Source organism: Oncorhynchus gorbuscha, linkage group LG03 (assembly GCF_021184085.1).
Source record: "Oncorhynchus gorbuscha isolate QuinsamMale2020 ecotype Even-year linkage group LG03, OgorEven_v1.0, whole genome shotgun sequence".
NCBI lineage: Eukaryota > Metazoa > Chordata > Actinopteri > Salmoniformes > Salmonidae > Oncorhynchus > Oncorhynchus gorbuscha.
In genome coordinates this window covers 15,864,830-15,888,744 of record NC_060175.1, presented here as the reverse complement: position 1 = coordinate 15,888,744, position 23,915 = coordinate 15,864,830, and the positions used below count along the sequence as shown (strand labels likewise).

The 23,915-nt window shown below is 43.2% G+C and overlaps 1 long non-coding RNA gene across 1 annotated transcript in view; it reads left to right on the top strand.

Moving 5' to 3' along the window:
* The first annotated feature begins 4,255 nt into the window (after positions 1 to 4,255).
* LOC124026376 overlaps positions 4,256 to 23,915 on the top strand; it is a 144,279-nt gene continuing 124,619 nt past the window's right edge. The window contains exon 1 of the long non-coding RNA XR_006837280.1: positions 4,256 to 4,800. This is a non-coding gene — a long non-coding RNA (uncharacterized LOC124026376). The remainder of the gene's footprint in view (positions 4,801 to 23,915) is intronic.

The following is a 23,915-nucleotide window of genomic DNA, read 5'->3' as shown; positions in this document are numbered from 1 at the left end:
CTACAGTAGATATAAGACCTTGTTCCAGCTACAGTAGATATAAGACCCTGTTCCAGCTACGGTAGATATAAGACCCTGTTCCAGCTACGGTAGATATAAGACCTTGGGTAATTAGAGCAGTAAAAATACATGTTTTGTCATACCCGTGGTATACGTTCTGATATACCACGGCTGTCAGCCAATCAGCATTCATGGTTTATCAATAGATTTAGAACACATAATTTAGAATGGTCCCACTTTACTGTATCAGTAGTTGGTCAAACTTAAACTTGCAAGGCAATCACGAAGGGCAGGTATAGGCTGTAGAAGGGATGGGCAACTCCAGTCCTCGGGGGACAGGGTTCTGTCACACTTTTTCCCATCCCTAGCAGACACAGCTGACTTAAAATAATTGCATTCTAAACTGAAGACCATGATTAGTTGATTATTGGAGTCAGGTGTGTTAGCTGGGGCTGGGACAAATGTGTGACACCAATCAGGCCCCCGAGGATGGGAGTTGCCCATCCATTGGCTATAGTGTAGATGTACAGTCTCTGATTCTCTATGGCTGCGTTTACACGGCTAATTCAGATCTTTTTCCACTAACTGGTCTTATGAACAATCAGATCAGCTATTTTGACAATAATATGGCAAAATATTAGAATTGGGCTTCCTGTGTAAATGTAGCCGTTGATACACGGTAGCCTACTTAGTTAACTGAGAAACCTGTAGAAATGTGTACTCCTGTAGATGTGAAATAATTGCATGGTGAAACATGCCAAAGAACCAGAAAATCAAGGCGAAGCAATTAAGGCATTCTTGAAAGTCAGGACAATCCTTGAAGAAACATTGTTTTAATAGTTATAAATATATATTTGGCAAGCAGTAGGCATTCAAAATTAAATGTGGAGTGGAGTGATTTCCCGTGCTCCACGTACCTTCAACATCATTTGTCAAAATCAAGAATGTTTGACAAAATAAAAATCCCTCTATCGAAATCCTAAAAATGTTGTCGATCTATCAAACATTTCTACAATACTGTATCTGCCGTTTCCATTACACATGTCATAAACATTTCTACAATACTATATCTGCCGTTTCCATTACACATGTCGTAAACATTTCTACAATACTATATCTGCCGTTTCCATTACACATGTCATAAACATTTCTACAATACTATATCTGCCGTTTCCATTACACATGTCATAAACATTTCTACAATACTATATCTGCCGTTTCCATTACACATGTCGTAAACATTTCTACAATACTGTATCTGCCATTTCCATTACACATGTCGTAAACATTTCTACAATACTATATCTGCCGTTTCCATTACACATGTCGTAAACATTTCTACAATACCATATCTGCCGTTTCCATTACACATGTCGTAAACATTTCTACAATACCGTATCTGCCGTTTCCATTACACATGTCGTAAACATTTCTACAATACTGTATCTGCCGTTTCCATTACACATGTCGTAAACATTTCTACAATACTGTATCTGCCATTTCCATTACACATGTCGTTAAAAAAAGTGCGACATTGCTTTTGTCATATAAACCAGGGTCAATGAAAACCTGCCTATTGACAAACAAACTAAATTAAATGGTGCCAAGGTCTCAACTCTAGAGCATGCAAGTTGCCCACCATGGTTCATGGACAGCTACAGGATGATCCAGAAAGCAGGTGGGTTGGTCACTTTGGGCTGTGTTTAGACAGGAAGCCCAATTCTGATATTTTTATCACAAGTTGGTCTTTTGACCGATCACATCAGATATTTTCACATCAGATATTTGTCATAGTTGATGTTATTGGTTAAAATACCAATTAGTGAAAGAAAGACCAGCATTGTGCTGCCTGTCTAAACGCAGCCTCTTTAGCCCATGGGCTGGTCTCACAGGAGAAAATATATATATATATATTGTGTTTAAAAATATAATAATTTCGCTAATTGTCTGCTGTCCCATTTCACAGACACCAGCCCAATGGGTTGATGTGTCCGAAATGCCCGGGCTGATTTCTGGTTCCCTGTGCCCGACCCTGTGATCTGGTTCTAGCCCCTCCCTGGGATCTGGTTCCAGCTCGACCCTGTGATCTGGTTCTAGCCCATCCCTGGGATCTGGTTCTAGCCCGTCCCTGGGATCTAGTTCCAGCCCGACCCTGTGATCTGGTTCTAGCCCATCCCTGGAATCTGGTTCCAGCCCGAAACTGGGATCTGGTTCCAGTTCGACACTGGGATCTGGTTCGAGCCCGACACTGGGATCTGGTTCCAGCCCGACACTGGGATCTGGTTCCAGCCCGACACTGTGATTTGGTCCCAGATCTAGACCACCACTAAAACAGCTGATTCCACTGCACTAATTAAGGATTTGACTATACATTGATTAATTGCATCGGGTATGTTAGAGACAGACATGAAGACTTGTATTTTTAATTGTAAGTTTTTGTTGTTGTTGCAAAAATAACTGCACATGTGACATGTCCCTATAATATGTAACTAGCTATGTACTAGCCTAAAAAGTAAAAAGGAGGTTGGGGTCAATACTGCATTCGCGCAAAACTGAAAGCGTGAACCACCGCATTTAACCATGGAAAGAGGTCTGGGAATATTGCTGAATATAAACCGTGTAGTTATTCCTTCCACAAGGCAATCAAACAAGCAAAATATCAGTACAGGGACAAAGTGGAGTCGCAATGCAATGGGGCGGCAGGGTAGCCTAGTGGTTAGAGCGTTGGACTAGTAACCGGAAGGTTGCGAGTTCAAACCCCTGAGCTGTCGTTCTGCCCCTGAACAGTTAACCCACTGTTCCTAGGTCGTCATTGAAAATAAGAATTTGTTCTTAACTGACTTGCCTGGTTAAATAAAGGTTAAATAAAGGTTAAATAAAATGTAAAAAAATGTGGCAGGGTCTACAGGCAATCGGGTAAAGAAGGTGTTTAGTTTGTCTGGAAGCAAGACATCGATGTCTGTGACTTGGCTGATACCCGCTTTGAGGATAATACAGTGCCACCGTCCTGGCCTGCTAACAAGGACTGTGCCCCCCCCTCTCCTTCTCCCTGGCGGACATGAGTAAAACATTTAAACGTGTTAACCCTCACAAGGCTGCTGGCCCAGACAACATCCCTAGCCGCATGGGCAGACCAGCTGGCTGGTGTGTTTACGGACATATTCTATCGCTCCCTATCCCAGTCTGTTGTCCCCACATGCTTCAAGATGGCTACCATTGTTCCTGTACCCAAGAAGGCAAACATAACTGAACTAAATGACTACTGCCCCGTAACACTCACTTCTGTCATCATGAAGTGCTTTGAGAGACTAGTCAAGGATCATCACCCACCTTACTGGCCAACCTAGACACACTTCAGTTTGCATACCGCCCCAACAGGTCCACAGACAACGCAATTGCCATTAAACTGCACACTTCCCTATCCCATCTGGACAAGAATCCCTATGTAAGAATGCTGTTCATTAACTACAGCTCAGCATTCAACACCATTAATACCCTCCAAGCTCATTATCAAGCTGGAGGCCCTGGGTCTCAACCCCGCCCTGTGCAATTGGGTCCTGGACTTTCTGACGGGCCGTCCCCAGGTGGTGAAGGTAGGAAACAACATCTCCACTTTGCTGACCCTCAACACTGGGGCCCCACAAGAGTGCGTGCTCAGCCGCCTCCTGTACTCCCCGTTCACCCACGACTGCGCGGCCATGCACGCCTCCAAATCAATCATCAAGTTAGCAGACGACACAACAGTAGTGGGCTTGATTTCCAACAACGATGAGAAAGCTTACAGGGAGGAGGTGAGGGCACTCGTATTTGTGTGTATTAGGTAGTTGTTGGGGAATTGTTCGAGTTCTTGTTAGATATTACTGCACTGGCGGAACTAGAAGCCCAAGCATTTCATTACACTCGTATTAACATCTGCTAACCATGTCTATGTGACCAATAACATTTGATTTGATTTGATATACATGAACTTAGCCTATACTGAGCTCAAAGTTGGCCGTGGAGTAGGCTATCCGAATCGACTGGCTATGTATTTTCATACATCATCTCCATAAACTCTGATTTCTTGAACCACAGTGTAACCGGAGTGGTTGTCAATCAGCTTGATAGTTCCTATCCCATCCCCCTTCATCTCGTTTTCTTTCTCCCCATATTCCCTCTGTTATCGGCAGGGGTCGCATGACATTCAATATGGAAAAGAGTAGTCGAACTATATAACTCCAAGTGAACGCATGGATCAACACTCCTACATGACAAAGCGGACATGGAGTGAGCGCGCAGCTGGAAAATAGAAACAGACGAACGTTTTGGGAGATAGCCAATCTAGTTCTATCTTTTTACATTGACCTTGGGTTGTTGTAAACAATTACAACGTTTGTTCATGTATAGTTGCTGAAACATCTATATTTTTCACTCAAAGTTAACTTTACGCGTATTTTTCCTTCTGCGAACACAAATAGATATAGCCTATTTATCCATAGAGCATCATCGCAGAAGCTTGATAGTGCTGAGGTGAGAACACCAGCGGATGTGAGGAGATAGTGTTTTTATAGACTCAACCCCCTTTTCTTTCAATCATTCTCTTTCTTTTTGTTTGGTCCAACAATAGAGAGAGAGAGAGAGAGAAATAGGGAGAGAGAGAGAGAGAGTCACAGGCATTGGACCTGCTTTTATGCCGTCAGTCTTGCGGACCTTGAGATGGACGTGAGATTTTATCCAGCACCCCCTTCAAGCGTGGGCTCATGTACATTACCAACTGATTCAAGTTGCCTAACCTCTTTGGACTATTATCACTGCAACAAGGTAATTACTATTAACTACTAACTACTTATGCTGTAGACTACATTTAGATAAGAAAGTTGCATTCCTTTCGTAGTTGCGCAAATTTGTTGCATGCGGCTATTCTGCATTTGTCATCCTTACATATTGATAACAATAGTGCCAAATATGACTCTACCTGAAATATAATCTCATGACATGCATCGCAAAGGCTACAGCTTTCAAAGAGCATTTCATAATTAAGATGGGTACATTTATCGAAACTTTCCTGCATTTTTGTAGAATTCAGACTCAAGCTCCGCAGTAACTCTTTGGAAGTTGACAACCTCTTTAACCTGGAGATGTCTCCTTAAAAGGTGTATCGCTATTATGAGCAATTTGACAAACATTTCACTGCAATGGGTATGTAAATTGTAGGTATGCTATAGGCGCGGTGCTGTAGATCCCATGCAGAAGTAATGGTGAGCACCATGCATGTCCTGCCCAGTGCAGATAGCCTCAAAGTATTCGATCAAATACAGACGTAATTACGCACAGTTTTCTGGGTTTACTGTCTACTGTAAACTCATAATTATCGCGATATTACGCCCAAATAGGTCCCTGCAGAAGAACACTAAATATATAATTATTTTATTTCATGACGTACTACACAATATTTGAATAACTGCATTCACCACAAAGGTAAAAAGAACAACAATTCAAACCAATGCCACTCCGCATAATAACTTATTTAAACATAATCTAGTTTTTCAGTTAGGTTCCCCCGTAAAAAGTCGCCGTGTCATATGTATTTTATCAGACACATATGGTCATGTTTTTAAGGATGTTACAGAATTGCAGGACTATTAATTCCAATACACCTGCAACGCATATTAGACATAATAAGAAAAGCCTAATGATACACAATGGGCATTCACTTCAACGAGCCCAGCATTTACATGAACAATCAGTCCATAGGGTAGGCTAGCCTTTACTTATAGCCCATGGTACCGTAGCCTACTAACACACTATGTGAATGTATACTAGCATCGATTCATCCTTTATCTCAGTTAATCATATATGTGTATGCATGCATGATATCCACGACAATGAATAATGTTTGATTGGAGCAGAAATGTGAACTCTCCTGATTAGATTATTGCCCTTGGGATAAAAACTGCACCTGTCGGCAAAGTTTCGTTTAACACTTATTTGGTGGAGGGAAGCTAAAAAAAAACTCACAAAACCATTGAAGCTAAACATTTATGTGTCGCTATTTTCATCCCACACGGCTAATATCGTAATATGAAACATATGGATGGACGAAAATTTACGCATGGCAAACCAATCACGCCTTTTACAGCCTATACCGCATCGAGCTCTTTTAACCTACATTTTTCCTAACATCTTGAACATTTTAAAAACATTCCTCCTCATGTTCATTTTCAATCTGGATTCGAATTTATCGTGGGTACATTACTTATGTCTGCTTTGTTATATGATCACGTTGCAAACAGTTAAAATGTGCCCGCCTGGGAATTTCTAGTGCGCCCTGCAATATATAGGACCGTGTATTGCTAACAGAAATAACTACAAGTAATAAAATACCACGGACTAATGTTTTTAAATGCCTTAATTTCGGGATTAGATTGATCAATAATGACACAAGAAGTAATCCGACATATTTTGAATAAATACAGTACGTATTCACTGGGCACAGACGTCAATTCAATGTCTATTCCATGTTGGTTCAACGTACAGTATTTTCTTTGTAATGACGTGGAAACAATGCTGATTCAACCAGCGTGTGCCCAGTGGGTACTACTATGCAGAAACAGTGGCAATCACACTACTGCCACAGATTGTCTAGTACACGTTACGTTAGTGAGATTTCCTCAGTCAAACACAAAGCATGATCAGATCTCCGATCTTCTCAAACCTGAAACATGTATGCATAAAGCCCGAAAATAGTTTATTTGCCAATCTTTAATTAGGCCCAATGATCTTATTTAGGCTATACAATATACGTAGAGCTACGGCTGGCACAATTACTGTTAATGTATTTTTTATTTTATATTTGTTCTAGTGAATATTTATTACGGAGACCGCGGCCATTTGGCTGGCCGATTACCGTCATCCAAACCCCCCCCCAAATTCCATGATGTGACAGCCCTATGTGGGACTATCATGTTGGATATTATGGCAGCACCTTATTACTCAACTCTTTATATAAACTACATCAAGATAAGAGAGAAATGAAAAAAAGTGTTGTTTATATTGAAGCCTGGTGGTTCAAAGGCATCAGGATTTTATTTATCCATTTATGTCCAGCACCAGTTGACACTTTATCGAATCTGTCTGCCTGTCAATGCTATGCTCAAGGTAAAAGTTATGTAAACATTTTGTCGGTAAATACAAAGCTACGTGCTCCAGGAGAGTGGATGATATAACTGAAATGTGTTTTATTAGCATATATCTGTCTATGATAGCTGTTCTTAGATTATAAATTAAAACCTTGGGTATAAAATATGTCTTTAATCGCTTTGCACTGTCACACACTTGTAAGTAGTTCAAGATCGAATGTGGATTGCTTTCCCATGACTTGGGCCCCCTGGCTTTGAATGCAAATTTACCATCATGATTCAATGAACTCTTGTTTGCACTAATGTTGCCAAGTTCGGTAAGAGGAGATGCTGGATGCATAGACAGCATCACACAGCCTTGTTGTTACTAAGTTGAAGTGTGTCCACACTGCACATTGACATACCATCTGTGGCACCGTCACAGTGCACCAAAACAAATGAAATCGTATGCTGCCTTTTTTTATGACAGTTCATTTTTGCATCAATCTTATATCACCAATGAAACTGTATCACCAAAGAAACTATCCCTGAAAATTTGGGAGCTGTATATAATTGGCCCTCCTAACAATGACTGATGAAATCTTGTACAGTGTTGCTGTTTGAACCAGAAGTGGCTTACATGGAAACAGGGCCATGCAGTATAAACAGCTTGTAGGCTACTTCCTGTGCTAGCTAACGTGCTAAAGTGCTAAAGTGAGACGACTGCATTTCCTGCTGGTTCAGTGTAAATGAGACCTCTGGTAAAATGGCTTACACACCAGAAGCCGTAATAGGGTTAATAATGCCAGGAACTTACAGGATGTATAAAATGCAGGGGCAGTTTTATCATTGGAATGTGATACAAAACGAAGCAACGGCGTGCTTTAGGACCATGTGGACCCCTCTGCGCGGTCGGGTCGGCTGTTTGGAGTGTTTTTCCCAACTGGATAAAATCTAATAATATTATGTCCCCTCTACCACTTCTAAATCAAAAGTTGCGCCACTGGTAAAATGTATTAGCTAAATCGGGCTGGATGTTTGGGTTTTTGATCAGTGAATTTCGTGGATCTGGATTGACAAGCCATATCAAGAACTCTCATAGATAGAGTCAGTGTAATGTATGGACATATTGATGAAGAGGGCACATCTTCTCCTCCACAAATACATAATGGGGCAGGTTCCCGGTCACAGATCAAGTAAAAATATTTGATTTAACTCAGCAAGTCAGTTAATAAAAACAAATTCTTATTTACAATGATGGCCAAACCCAGACGATGCTGGGTCAATTGTGCACCGTCCTATGGCATTCCCAATCACAGCCAGATGTGATTCAGCCTGTATTTGAACCGGACTAAACTGGACTAAAAAAAGCAAGCTCAATGGGGAATCTCCATTGAAAATGCTTTGTCTGGGAAATCACCCTGACATCCTGCATACTTCAGTTAGAGGCGCATTTAATAATGCCATTTCTAAACAACACATACATGTATGCATGTACTGTATGTTTATAGTGCAACATTGAATGTATTAAGTAGACCTACGTTTAAAGACCATGTCTAGTAACTCCTTATACTCTATCATCAACCCAACCCAAGCATCATCCTGACATCACACAATACACTATGAACAGTAGTAATGTTTACATGTCAAAGGGGGAGGGGGTGGGGGGGTAGCACATCTACATCACAAAGTGACCAGTCAGTCAAAAAGACTGAACATCATTACTTCTATTCATTCTGATATTAACTCTCTGGGCCCACGCCTCTTCAACTCTCTCCAAGTGGCATTGTCCTGCATAGTCTGCGTCTCCAATGGCATAATATTCTCTATATAGTGCACTACTTTTGACTGGGGTCCATAGGGTCCCCCATATGACTCTGGTCTACAGTAGTGCACTATATTGGGAGTAGGGTTCTAAAGTTGTGCACTATATATGGAACATGGTTCTATAGGGCTCTGGTCTGCACTATATAGAGAGTAGGGTGCCATTTGGAATGCACATGTTGACTCTGCAATTGGCCATGAGTCATCCTCACTTTTAGCCACAAATTCTCTCTCTCTCTCTCTCTCTCTCTCTCTCTCTCTCTCTCTCTCTCTCTCTCTCTCTCTCTCTCTCTCTCTCTCTCTCTCTCTCTCTCTCTCTCTCTCTCTCTCTCTCTCTCTCTCTCTCTCTCTCTCTCTCTCTCTCAATGAGAGTGGGAGTATTGTTGGTTCAGTATAGCTCCGAACACTAGGCGCATACCAGCACTAAAGGGACACTACTTCTTCATGTTTGGTTGAGAGACTTTTTGTCAAATTCATTATGACTTGTGCATGTCATTTTAATTATTAGATTGGTTGGAAATATATAGTGAAAGGTGTGGTGTACTATCCATATTTGCACTGCGTAAGTATACAGTACAATGTTTACAAAAAGTACATATCTCTGTTAGTCTGAAGCTACATTTATGCATGTCATGCATTTTTAATTGGTGTTATGCCTCAAGGCAAGATTACATTTTTTTATTTAACCAGGCAAGTCAGTCAAGAACAAATTCTTATTTACAATGACAGCCTACAAGGGAACAGTGCTTTAACTGCCTTGTTCAGGGGAAGAACAACAGATTTTTACTTTGTCAGCTTGGGGTTTCAATCCAGCAACCTTTCAGTTACTGGCCCAACACTAACCACTAGGCTACCTGCCGTCCCATCTATGGTGAATATTCTTTAATGGGAGTAAGCCTCAGGTGTACAATGTTTCCGCCATACACCATACCTGCATGTACACTCTTAAATCCACACAATCAGAACTGCCCTGATTAAGGCTACCTTCCCTTTTACCAATTAGCCACCACAAGGTACTCAATGTTTTTTGAGTATCGATCAAACACTTCTTTAAAAAATGGCTAGTTACAAAACTATACATCACCCTATTTTAGTTTGGGACGTTCCAATTTCACCCATATTAAAAGATTGATGGAATAGTCCAAAGTATGACCATGGTGGGGGTGGCCTTTCTCATGTTTAATCTCACAGAATGTGTTATTTTTTGCACTTTTCCCTCGTAATATGACCTTTAACACCTTCACCTTCATACATTTTGCTGACAGGTGAATCCGAGGCAGCACTGCTATTCTCCCTGGAAAAGCATTAACCCATGTATACTCTAAAGAAGGGATTTTTTTATTGACAGATGGTCATACTTACAAATCATTTGTAAACTGCAAATTGACCACAAGTAGCACAAAAATATTCTATATTTTACTGAAACATAATCCATCGAACCTGGCTTACATTTGTATACAGTCATATATACCTCTCTATTATGCGTGGATTACTTTGGAACAGATTGGAGCTGATTTGAAGGTACTTTTACAGTCTTCTAATAAAATCCCCTGCCAGTTGGGGAAGGCTGCCGTAATGAGAAGGAATGGCAGGCAGCGGAGCACACACACACACACTGCAGCTCCACTGGTACGGTAGTACATCAACAGGGCACTGTACATCACAATCAACCTAAACCATCTCAAAAATACAAAATTAGATATTCGCTGTAAAAAGTTTAATTTGCAAGTACTTCGCTGGATGTACAGTACATACATGTTCTGTACAAGTTGTGTGGTTGGCGGTACCACTTCCTGCTATTAATCACGCATTCCTCCATGTGACCGAGCCTCTCTTTATTTACGTCGCCGGCAGCGGCAATGTCAAAAGGTCATGAGGAAAAATCAGGTAGCCTGGAGCTGATTACATCTCTGAGTTAATGATAAGTACGGAGTCATTCTCTAGGGGAAGTTGAGCTGAAATTGCCTTCCACACAGCGACTGCACCATTACGTTAGAAAATGATTTCTAACCAGCCTCCCCTCATCGTCGTGGTATGACTTATTTATTAAAAACACAAGAACAAATAGCAAGGAGAGGCAACGGAGAACTGCGATCAAAGCAGTTTCCTAAAAAATATTTTATGCATTTTAAGTGAGTTAAAAGTATTTTCCCGACGATAGCAAAGTATCAGTTTACGGTGGAGAGATGGTTTGGTCAACGGGATCTTCATATTATTCACATCATTTGAACAGGCAAAAAAGAAGACCTCTAAAATGAACAAACCTGACTTTATTTTGATGCCGTGCCCGTGGCGACCTGATTTCCTGCCTTTATAGACCTACCTGGCATATTCCTAGAGTCACAGACAGTGGTTGTAACTGTGACTAGGCCATTTACTGTGAAAGGCTGCTGGCTCTATATATAATAGGAGACGGATCCAGTAATACCTGCAGTAAATAAGAACCCGGGTCCTCAGGGATTGAGCCTGGACTCCAGTTTAACCTGCAGAAGAAAGAGCCTCACAGACACAATCACACAGCTCTCCATGCTCGAGCCCTTACACATGAGTCTCATGGCATCGCTAAAAGAAGGGTTGACAGTTTATGAAGTTTAATGTAAAAGTTGTCTAAAATTAGATGAAATAGTTTAGTTTATCACCTGCATCCAAATGAGATGAATGTCTGTTTGCTGTTGGTAATAGTGTGACGCATACCAGTGTATATTGTAATTGTTGTACTATTTTTATATCAATAGCTTTAGCCATTTTTTATCAACATGATGTTTCTTTCTTTATTAATTAGAATGAATTACAATTGAAATGCATTAAGTGTAATGCAAATGTAATACATTATATAATGCATTAAGATCAATTTACATAGATCATTGAAATCATTTGCATGCATAATCATCACAGTAAGTGAGTCATAGTCACATTCTGTAACAATAGAAGAAATGAAAGGTCGACATGGTGATTTGTGCTGGAGCCGCTGTATGCTTACCCCTCACAAAGTCATATTAACTCTCATTATTGTCAGTGCTGTTCAAGCACACAATGTAGCGCCCACCTCCGGTTCTGGAAGTGTTGGGGGGCTTGCTCTTCCCCTTCCCCCCTAGAGCAGCGTGGTTTGTCATAGAGCTTAAAACGATACCTCTATCTCTCTCTCTCTCCCTCTCTCTCTTCCCTCTCTTAAGCCACTTTATATTCAGTTTCTTGATTGTTTCGGAGGGTGAGGAGGGTAAGGGGTTTTGAGGGGTGTGTGGGGAGGGGGCCCTTTATTTTTCAGCCACCGTGTCTTTAATGTCACTCAGCGATGTGGAAACCAAAATGAGCCTTGCCACCAGATGTGTTCCAGCCCAGATAGTGACTTGAAAGACAAACGTTTATTGTTTTAGTGCACTTGGTGTGGTTCAAACCCAAACTGCATGAAATGCTGATTGATGGATCTGACTAAAAGAAGGAGAGAGAGAAAGTGAGTGAGCGAGAGAGAGAGAATCTGCTCTGTGCGACTTAACCGTTTCCTCGCTGCATTGAGGAGGAAAACCCCTGACAGCATTTCACAGCAAGAGATATTCACAGGTTCAGCCCTTTGTTTTCAGCATACCTACGTACCTTTTGAAAAACAAAAACCTTTCTCTAACAAGGCTTGAAAGTTCTTTCAGTTTTAAAGGCAAAAAATATGGAAATCCTATAGAACAGCACTGAAAATGACCGTATCTACGAAGGACAGATCGTGGACTACAGGAAACAGAGGGCCGAGCACTCACCCATCCACATCTACAGGGCTGTTGTGGAATTGGTCGAGAGCTTCAAGTTCCTCTGTGTCCACATCACTAAGGAACTATCATGGTCCAAACACACCAACACAGTCTTGAAGAGGCCGCAACAACACCTCTTCCCCCTCAGGAGGCTGAAAAGATTCGGCATGGGCCCTCAGTTCTACAGCTGCACCACTGAGAGAATCTTGACTGGCTGTATCTCCGCTACGTATGGCAATTGTTTGGCATCCGACTGCAAGGCGCTGTAGAGGGTAGTACATCACTCCCTGCCATCCATGACCTCTATACCAGGCGGTGTCAGAGGAAGGCCCTAACATTTTCAAAGACTCCAGCCACCCAAGTCATAGACTGTTCTCTCTCCTAGCGCACGGTAAGCGGTACCGATGCACCAAGTATGGAATCAACAGGACCCTGAACAGCTTATACCCCCAAGCTATAAGACTCCTAAACAGTTAGTTAAATAGTTAGTCAATAGTTACTCGTAATATCTGAATTGACCCTTTTTGCACTAACTCGTTTGACTCATCACATACACTGATGTTATTTTTTATTATGTATCCCGTTGTCTAGTCACTTTATCCCTACCGATATGTACATATCTACCTCAATTACCCCGTACCCCTGCACACGGACTCGGTACTGGTACCCTGTGCATATAGTCTAGTTGACATTACTCATGGTGTATTTATTCCTTGTGTTGTTATTATTATAATATATTTTTTGTAACTATTTTTTTTTCTTCTCCTCATTGTTGGGAAGGGTCCGTAAGTAAGCAATTCACTGTTAGTCTACACCTGTTGTTTACAAAGCATGTGACGAATACAATATGATATGATTGATGAAATCTGGAAATATATTTGTTGCTCCAAAGCAACATGGTGAAACATTGTGGTCAGTGACGTTCAATATCATCCACATGCTTGCGGCTTTCACTTTTGACTCTTGGTCAAACCTTTAGTTATGTTTGCTCGGGGAGATGCAACGTCCATGCAATCTGCAACATAAATATGATGATATCTTAAATACCTTTTCGTTGCTCAGTTGTATTTTCAACAACAATCCACCCATTGACCATAGTGATATAACCATTGAATGCATCAACTGTGTATGTGAAGTGTTGACCTAGTTCAGTGACACTGCCTCTGCTTTCCAGCCCGTCCTAGTATGCAATCAACACTCTATTCAAGACACAGTAGGATTAGCACAGAAACATATCAGTAAATCATGTGTTCCAGACAGGGCTTGTCAACACATTCTGACACACACCACTCAGCATCCACCTCCGCATTCCAACCTATTTCTGTTTTCGCATCACGTTCCAGGAAAGGAAGAACACAGTGGCTGGTCTAGTCTCATAGTTGCATTTTCTTAAAGGCCCCCCCCGAATTAAATGGTTGGCGGTTGGTGATTGCTTGCTACAGGCAGGAAATGAAACATCGAAAGAGAGGAAAGAAGAAAAGCAGGACATTTCACGGAGACTTGACAGGTCAGTGTGGTAAAAGTTTGACACGGTCTGGACACGGCTGATACTGTATCTACTGGGGATTATCAAGACCAAGTAGTTATTAGTTCAGTCTGATGAAAAGAGAGGTCACTGACAAATATTGCATTCCAAATGGAACCCTATTTCCTATATAGTGCACTACTTTTGACCACGGGCTCAATAGGGCTCTGGTCAAAAGTAGTGCACTAAATCAGGAATAGAATGCCATTTGGAATATGCAAGTCCCAATTCCAGGGCCAAACAACGAGGAAAGAATTTGCCGAAAACTCGTAGAATTCTTTGAGACCGCCTTTGCTTCTCCTTGGCTGTCCCGTCGATGCTCCCTCCACTGAATCTCCCTTGAACCTCCCCTGCCTCTCCACTGAACCTCCCCTGCCCCTCCACTGAACCTCCCCTTCCCCTCCACTGAATCTCCCCTGAACCTCCACTGAACCTCCCCTGAACCTCCACTGGACCTCCCCCGAACCTCCACTGGACCTCCCCTGCCCCTCCACTGAACCTCCCCTGCCTCTCCACTGAACCTCCCCTGCCCCTCCACTGAACCTCCCCTGCCCCTCCACTGAACCTCCCCTGCCCCTCCACTGAACCTCCACTGAACCTCCCCTGCCCCTCCACTGAACCTCCACTGAACCTCCCCTGCCCCTACACTGAACCCCCCTGCCCCTCCACTGAACCTCCACTGAACCTCCCCTGCCTCTCCACTGAACCTCCCCTGCCCATCCACTGAACCTCCCCTGAAACTCCACTGAACCTCCCCTGAACCTCCACTGGACCTCCCCGAACCTCCACTGGACCTCCCCTGCCCCTCCACTGAACCTCCCCTGCCTCTCCACTGAACCTCCCCTGCCCCTCCACTGAAATTTCCCTGCCCCTCCACTGAACCTCCCCTGCCCCTCCACTGAACCCCCTGCCCCTCCACTGAACCTCCCCCTGCCCCTCCACTGAACCTCCCCTGCCCCTCCACTGAACCTCCCCTGCCTCTCCACTGAATCTCCCTGCCCCTCCACTGAACCTCCCCTGCCCCTCCACTGAACCTCCACTGAACCTCCACTGAATCTCCCCTGCCCCTCCCCTGCCCATCCACTGAACCTCCACTGAACCTCCCCTGCCCCTCCACTGAACCTCCCCTGCCCCTCCACTGAACCTCCCCTGCCCCTCCACTGAATCTCCAATAAACCTTCACTGAACCTCCCCTGCCCCTCCACTAAACCTCCCCTGCCTCTCCACTGAACCTCCACTGAACATCCACTGAACCTCCACTGGACCTCCCCTGCCTCTCTACCGAACCTCCACTAAACCCCCACTGGACCTCCCCTGCCTCTCCACTGAAACTCCACTGAACCTCCCCTGCCTCTCCACTGAACCTCCACTGAACCTCCCCTGCCCCTCCACTGAACCTCCCCTGCCCCTCCACTGAACCTCCCCTGCCCCTCCACTGAACCTCCATTGAACCTCCCCTGCCTCTCCACTGAACCTCCACTGAACCTCCCCTGCCCCTCCACTGAACCTCCACTGAACCTCCCCTGCCTCTCCACTGAACCTCCACTGAACCTCCACTGAACCTCCCCTGCCTCTCCACTGAACCTCCACTGAACCTCCACTGAACCTCCCCTGCCCCTCCACTGAAACTCCCCTGCCCCTCCACTGAACCTCCACTGAACCTCCCCTGCCCCTCCACTGAACCTCCACTGAACCTCCCCTGCCCCTACACTGAACCCCCCTGCCCCTCCACTGAACCTCCACTGAACCTCCCCTGCCTCTCCACTGAACCTCCCCTGCCCATCCACTGAACCTCCCCTGAAACTCCACTGAACCTCCCCTGAACCTCCACTGGACCTCCCCCGAACCTCCACTGGACCTCCCCTGCCCCTCCACTGAACCTCAACTGGACCTCCCCCGAACCTCCACTGGACCTCCCCTGCCCCTCCACTGAAACTCCACTGGACCTTCCCTGCCTCTCCAACTTCATCACAAGAGGACTGAGACTTTCAATCTCCATCATTGACATTTTTTTGGTTTGTTGTTTTACATTCTATGCGCTTTGACATTATTTGAAAAGCCCTATAAATGTAAAATGCATATACAGCATCAGTCAAAAGTTTGGACACACCTACTCATTCAAGGCTTTTTCTTTTTGTAGAATAATAATGAGGACAGCAAAACTATGAAATAACACATATGGAATCATGTAGTAACCAAAACGTGTTAAACAAATCTAAATATATGGCATTGGCATTCTCTCAACCAGCTTCACCTGGAATGCTTTTCCAACAGTCTTAAAGGAGTTCCCATATATGCTGAGCACTTGTTGGCTGCTTTTCCTTCACTTTGCGTTCCACCTCATTCCAAACCATCTCAATTGGGTTGAGGTCCGGTGATTGTGGAGGCCAGGTCATCTGATGCATCACTCCATCATTCTCCTTATTGGTCAACTAGCCCTTATACAGCCTGGAGGTGTGTTTTGGGTCATTGTCCTGTTGAAAAACAAATGATAGTCCCACTAAGCGCAAACTGCAGAATGCTATGGTAGCCATGCTCGTTAAGTGTGCCTTGAATTCTAAATAAATCACTGACAGTGTCATCAGCAAAACACCCCCACACCATCACACCTCCTCCTCTATGCTTTATGGTGGGAACCACACATGCAGAGATCATCCGTTCACCTACTCTGTGTCTCACAAAGACATGGCGGTTGGAACCAAAAATCTCAAATTTGGACTCATCAGCCAAAGGACAGATGTCCACTGGTCTAATGTCCATTGCTTGTGTTTCTTTGCCCAATCAAGTCTCCTCATCTGCCTGATTCACACAGTCTCCTCTGAACAGTTGATGTTGAGATGTATCTGTTATTTGAACTCTTTGAAGCATCATTTTGGGCTGCAATTTCTGAGGCTGGTAACTCTGGGTCTTCCTTTCCTGTTGCGGTCCTCATGAGAGCCAGTTTCATCATAACGCTTGATGGTTTTTGCGACTGCACTTGAATAAACTTTTAAAGTTCTTGACATTTTCCATATTGACTGACCTTCATGTCTTAAAGTAATGATGGACTGCCATTTCCCTTTGCTTATTTGAGCTGTTATTGCCATAATATGGACTTGATCTTTTACCAAATAGGGCAATCTTCTGTACACCAATCCTACCTTTTCACAACACAACTGATTGGCTCAAACGCATTAAGAAGGAAAGACATTTCACAAATTAACTTTTAACAAGGCACACCTGTTAATTGAAATGCATTCCAGGTAACTACCTCATGAAGCTGGTTGAGAGAATGCCAAGAGTGTGCTACCAGTATTTTGATTTGTTAACACTTTGATGGGTTACTACATGATTCCATATGTGTCATTTCATAGTTTTGATGTCTTCACTATTATTCTACAATATAGAAAATAGTCAAAATAAAGAAAAACCCTTGAGTGAGTAGGTGTGTCCAAACTCTTGACTGGTACTGTATGTATGCATGTATGTATTATAAGACCAAGCGCCATCTCCCTCTGGGCAGGGAGTGTGTTAGCGGTTAGGCTATGAGCAACAGCTGATACTGACCAGATTTCTCCCAAAACATTTTCGTTGTGTTACTGTATATGTGTCTTTGTGAGAGGAGGCAGCTGTTTGTGTCCTTTACCATCTCACAGGAAAGTCAGAGAGATTCTAGCGGTCCTATATTCCACAGGATAAATGTGTAGAAAAGCGCTAAACAAACTGCCGGCTGAATGGGAAAATGCAGCTGTCGGGTTTATTAAGAGTGGGTCGGCGAGGAAAGCAGTTGTCTTAGCTTCCTGTGCAAACACACAGTGGAGATGGCTGGCCTTACTAAGTGCCTTTGGGCCTGGTTGAGTACACACACAGACCCTTTCAGAATCCCCCTATTGCAGATTAAGCTTTTCTGATGAAAGACAATTCTGTAGAAGGCACAATAAATTGTACAGTACATTTCCATGAAGATTCATTTCTCATGTTTTTGACTGTAAATTGATTGTCATTTTCTTATTCAAAGCGACATACAGGAACAATTAGGGTCAAGTGTCTTGCTCAAGGACACATCTAGACAGCGCAGGGTTTCGAACCAGGAACCTTGCAGATACTAGCCCAACACTCTGAGCTGTAGGCTACCTGTTTTGTAATCTCAAGCTCACCCAAAACATTTTTCTTCAATAAGGAACAATGAGTTGTATTGCTAATATCACTGTGTTGAGGCTCCAGTCTTACAGTAAGCTTCTGCTCTCTGTGTTTCCCATCCTGTTATTAAGATTGCCAAATAAGCCAGGGGCCACCTCGGTTTGGTCCTCTGCCACGTCTCCATGCCTAGTGTGTGCCAAGTGTATGGTTTTCCTGCTTATATACTACTCAGAGTATTACTGTTCCTTCAGGCAGGTTCAGTTAAAGCGTCATTTGCATATTTTGGTTTGTTTAAACTTTACCGTCCTGTCTTCATTATTTTGTCCCTAAAACTCTACATTGATATTGAGTTGATATTACTGCTTGTTTTTATGTCCTCCTCTTATTGGCAGGAATGAGATGTGTCGATTTCGCCCGAGAGGGAGTATGTTCGCAATGCAAACAAGGCATGGCTCTCTGGTTGCTGGTTTCATTTCATCCCTGACACAAAGGCTATGGCATTTGGCTCTGCTCTCTGAGAACGCCGACAGATTGTATGGGCACACCTCTCTGAGAACACTGACAGATTGTATGGGCACACCTCTCTGAGAACACTGACAGATTGTATGGTCACATCTCTCTGAGAACACTGACAGATTGTATGGGCACACCTCTCCGAGAACGGCGACAGATTGTATGGGCACACCTCTCCGAGAACACTGACAGATTGTATGGTCACACCTCTCTGAGAACACTGACAGATTGTATGGGCACAGCTCTCTGAGAACACTGACAGATTGTATGGGCACACCTCTCCGAGAACGGCGACAGATTGTATGGGCACACCTCTCTGAGAACACTGACAGATTGTATGGGCACACCTCTCTGAGAACACTGACAGATTGTATGGGCACACCTCTCTGAGAACACTGACAGATTGTATGGGCACACCTCTCTGAGAACACTGACAGATTGTATGGGCACACCTCTGAGAACACTGACAGATTGTATGGGCACACCTCTCTGAGAACACTGACAGATTGTATGGACACACCTCTCTGAGACCACTGACAGATTGTATGGTCACATCTCTCTGAGAACACTGACAGATTGTATGGGCACACCTCTCTGAGAACACTGACAGATTGTATGGGCACACCTCTCTGAGAACACTGACAGATTGTATTTACATTTACATTACATTTAAGTCATTTAGCAGACGCTCTTATCCAGAGCGACTTACAAATTGGTGCATTCACCTTATGACATCCAGTGGAACAGCCACTTTACAATAGTGCATCTAAATATTTTAAGGGGGGGGGGGGGGTGAGAAGGATTACTTTATCCTATCCTAGGTATTCCTTAAAGAGGTGGGGTTTCAGGTGTCTCCGGAAGGTGGTGATTGACTCCGCTGTCCTGGCGTCGTGAGGGAGTTTGTTCCACCATTGGGGAGCCAGAGCAGCGAACAGTTTTGACTGGGCTGAGCGGGAACTGTACTTCCTCAGTGGTAGGGAGGCGAGCAGGCCAGAGGTGGATGAACGTAGTGCCCTTATTTGGGTGTAGGGCCTGATCAGAGCCTGGAGGTACTGAGGTGCCGTTCCCCTCACAGCTCCGTAGGCAAGCACCATGGTCTTGTAGCGGATGCGAGCTTCAACTGGAAGCCAGTGGAGAGAGCGGAGGAGCGGGGTGACGTGAGATTTATTTATTTATTTATTTTGTAATTTTTTATTTAACCTTTATTTAACTAGGAAAGTCTGTTAAGAACAAAATCTTATTTTACAGTAATGGTATGGGCACACCTCTCTGAGAACACTGACAGATTGTATGGGCACAGCTCTCTGAGAACACTGACAGATTGTATGGGCACAGCTCTCTGAGAACACTGACAGATTGTATGGGCACAGCTCTCTGAGAACACTGACAGATTGTATGGGCACACCTCTCTGAGAACGCTGACAGATTGTATGGTCACAGCTCTCTGAGAACACTGACAGATTGTATGGGCACAGCTCTCTGAGAACACTGACAGATTGTATGGGCACACCTCTCTGAGAACGCTGACAGATTGTATGGTCACAGCTCTCTGAGAACACTGACAGATTGTATGGGCACAGCTCTCTGAGAACACTGACAGATTGTATGGGCACAGCTCTCGAGAACACTGACAGATTGTATGGTCACATCTCTCTGAGAACACTGACAGATTGTATGGTCACACTACTCTGAGAACACTGACAGATTGTATGGTCACATCTCTCTGAGAACACTGACAGATTGTATGGTCACATCTCTCTGAGAACACTGACAGATTGTATGGGCACACCTCTCTGAGAACACTGACAGAGTTTGTAGTTGTGTTGTATTTAAAAGCAGCTTTATTATATCACATACAGTACCAGTCAAAAGTTTGGTCACACCTATTCATTCAAGATTTTTTCTTTGTTTTTAGTATTTTCTACATTGTAGAATAAACTATGAAACTCAAAACTATGAAATAACACATATGGAGTCATGTCGTATCCAAAAAAGTGTTAAACAAATCAAAATGTATTTTTATTTGAGATTCTTCAAAGTAGCCACCATCTGCCTTGATGACAGCTTTGTAGAAAAAAGTAAAAATGAAGAAAAACCCTGGAATGAGTAGGAGTGTCCCAACCTTTGACTGGTACTGTAGATCGTTAGTAATAATGACTATTCTTGCTATCTGTAAATAGATTTGCTGTCTTCTTCTTTTCTTTGCAACACGTTGATTTGCAGGAAATAACTACACCCCATTCAAATAAGAGTGTGAAAACAGCTAGAGGATGACTGATATTATGCCAGATACTTAAATTGCCTCAGGACCCGATGCTGAGGAGCACATAGCCATCGGATGATACATGCCTGCAATGCCATAATTGCCTATTTGTAGAATGGAGGGACTGTGAGCAGTTAAACATAGTTGAAGGGACTATTAACACTTTGCCAGCCAGTATGCTCATTTAAACATTCCTTTGATGTTTCTTCAGGGAGATCAGATCAATCCAAAGTCTTGTCCCACGTTATGGCTCAGCAATGATGGAAAAGGCACTGGCAGATGAAGTACCGAGAGGAATGTTTTGAATAGTGAATTTAGGTTGTTTTCTACCCGTCAAGGGGTCAGTGTGAGTGATGTGAGTGAATACAGTAATTCCTTTCACTTCTTGGCTATAATGAAACTTTTCCTCCTGGCTCCTTACACTGTTGTCTCCCCTTCTGCCTGCTATCTTCTGTAGTAGAACCAGAGGACTCAGATGAGAATCATTTGAAATGTTTGCTTTTTTGGATGTGAGCCCTGCTATACAAACTATACCCAGAATAAATAGTAGTAACCTTTGGTCAGATTTTCAAAAAGCTTTCATTGACACCAGACTCTTTTAATCAGGCGGGTTTTGGCAAGACATGTCTGTTCATAGGAGCAACACTTTAATAATATTTTAATTGAGTTCAAAGGAAGTTAATCAGAACATACTGATGAAGTTACAAATTGGCTAAAACAGGTTTATTAGACTCTGCCGTGTTTTTTAACCATTATTTAACTAGGCAAATCAGTTAAGAATAAATGCTTATTTACAATGACAACCTACCAAAAGGCAAAAGGACTCCTGCGGGGACGGGGGCCTGGGATAAAAAATTAATAAATAAATACAATATGAATATAGGACAAAACACACATCACAACAAGAGAGACAGCACAACACTACATACAAATAGACCTAAGACAACAGCAACACATGACAACACAGCATGGCAGCAAAACAACATGGTAGCAAAACAATATGGTAGCAGCATAAAACATGGTACAAACATTATTGGGCACAGACAACAACACAAAGGGCAAGAAGGTAGAGACAACAATACACAATACACCACGCAAAGCAGTCACAACTGTCAATGAGAGTGTCCATGATTGAGTCTTTCAATGAAGAGATTGAGATAAAATTGTCCAGTTTGTGTGTTTGTTTCAACTCTTTCCAGTCGCTAGCTGCAGTGAACTGAAAAGATGAGCGACCCAGGGATGTGTGTGCTTTGGGGACCTTTAATAGAATGTGACTGGCAGAACGGGTGTTGTATGAGGAGGATGAGGGCTGCAGTAGATATCTCCATTAGGGGGGAGTGAGGCGTAAGAGGGTTTTATAAATAAGCTCAACCAGTGTGTCTTGTAACACGTATACAGAGATGACCAGTTTACAGAGGAGTATAGAGTGCAGTGATGTGTCCTATAAAGAGCATTGGTAAATTGGCAATTTGGTAAATTGGCAAATCTGATGGCCGAATGGTAAAGAACATCTAGCCACCCGAGAGCACCCTAACCTGCTGATCTATAAATTATGTCTCCATAATCTAGCATGGGTAGGATGGTCATCTGAATCAGGGTTAGTTTGGCAGCTGGGGTGAAAGAGGAGCGATTACGATAGAGGAAATCAAGTCTAGATTTAATTTTAGCCTGAAGCTTTGATATGTGCTGAGAGAAGGACAGTGTACCATCTAGCCATACTTGTAGTACTTGTATGAGGTGACTTCCCCAAGCTCTAAACCCTCAGAGGTAGTAATACCACCTGTGGGAGGAGTGGCATTCTTCTTACCAAACCACATGACCTTTGTTTTGGAGGTGTTCGGGATAAGGTTAAGGGTAGAGAAAGCTTGTTGGACATAAAGAAAGCTTTGTTGTAGAGCATTTAACACAAAATCAGCAGCTGAGTATAAGACTGTATCATCTGCATATAAATGGATGAGAGAGCTTCCTACTGCTTGAGTTATGTTGTTGATGTAAATTGAGAAGAGCATTGGGCCGAGGATCGAGCCTTGGAGTACTCCCTTGGTGACAGGCAGTGGCTGAGACAGCAGGTTTTCTGACTTTATATACAGCACTCTTTGAGAGAGGTAGTTAGCAAACCAGCCCAAAGACCCATCAGAGACACCAATACTCCTTTGGCCAAGTCAATAAAAATAGCAGCACAATATTGCTTAGAATCAAGGGCAATGGTGACATCCCTGAAGACCTTTAAGGTTACAGTGACACATCCATAACCTGAGCGGAAACCAGATTGCATACCCAAGAGAATACTATACACATCAAGAAAGCCAGTCAGTTGATTATTGACAAGTTTTTCCAACACTTTTGATAAACAGGGCAAAATAGAAATAGGCCTATAACAGTTAGGATCAGCTTAATCTCCCCTTTAAATAAAGGACGAACTGTGGCTGCCTTCCAAGCAATGGGAACCTCCCAAGAAAGGAGAGACAGATTAAAAAGGTTGGAGATAGGCTTGGAGATTATAGGGGCAGCAACCTTAAAGAAGAAAGGGTCTAAACCATTTTTGGGGTCAAGTTTAAGAAGCACCTTTAGCACCTCGGACTCAGTGACTGTCTGCAGGGAGAAACTTTGTAGCGGGGCAGGGGAAAAAGAGGGAGAAGCATCGGGGATTGCACTTATTTCTCATTTGCCTGAACGATAGCCAGTCAGCCTGAATATATTGTACGTGTGCCGGGCCTTTCGCCGAATGCTATTCTTGAGGTGGATTAACTCTGCATAATCACGGTCGAACTAGGGGCTGAATGTGTTTTTGATTCTCATTTTCTTTATGGGGCGTGTTTTGTTAACAATACTCACAA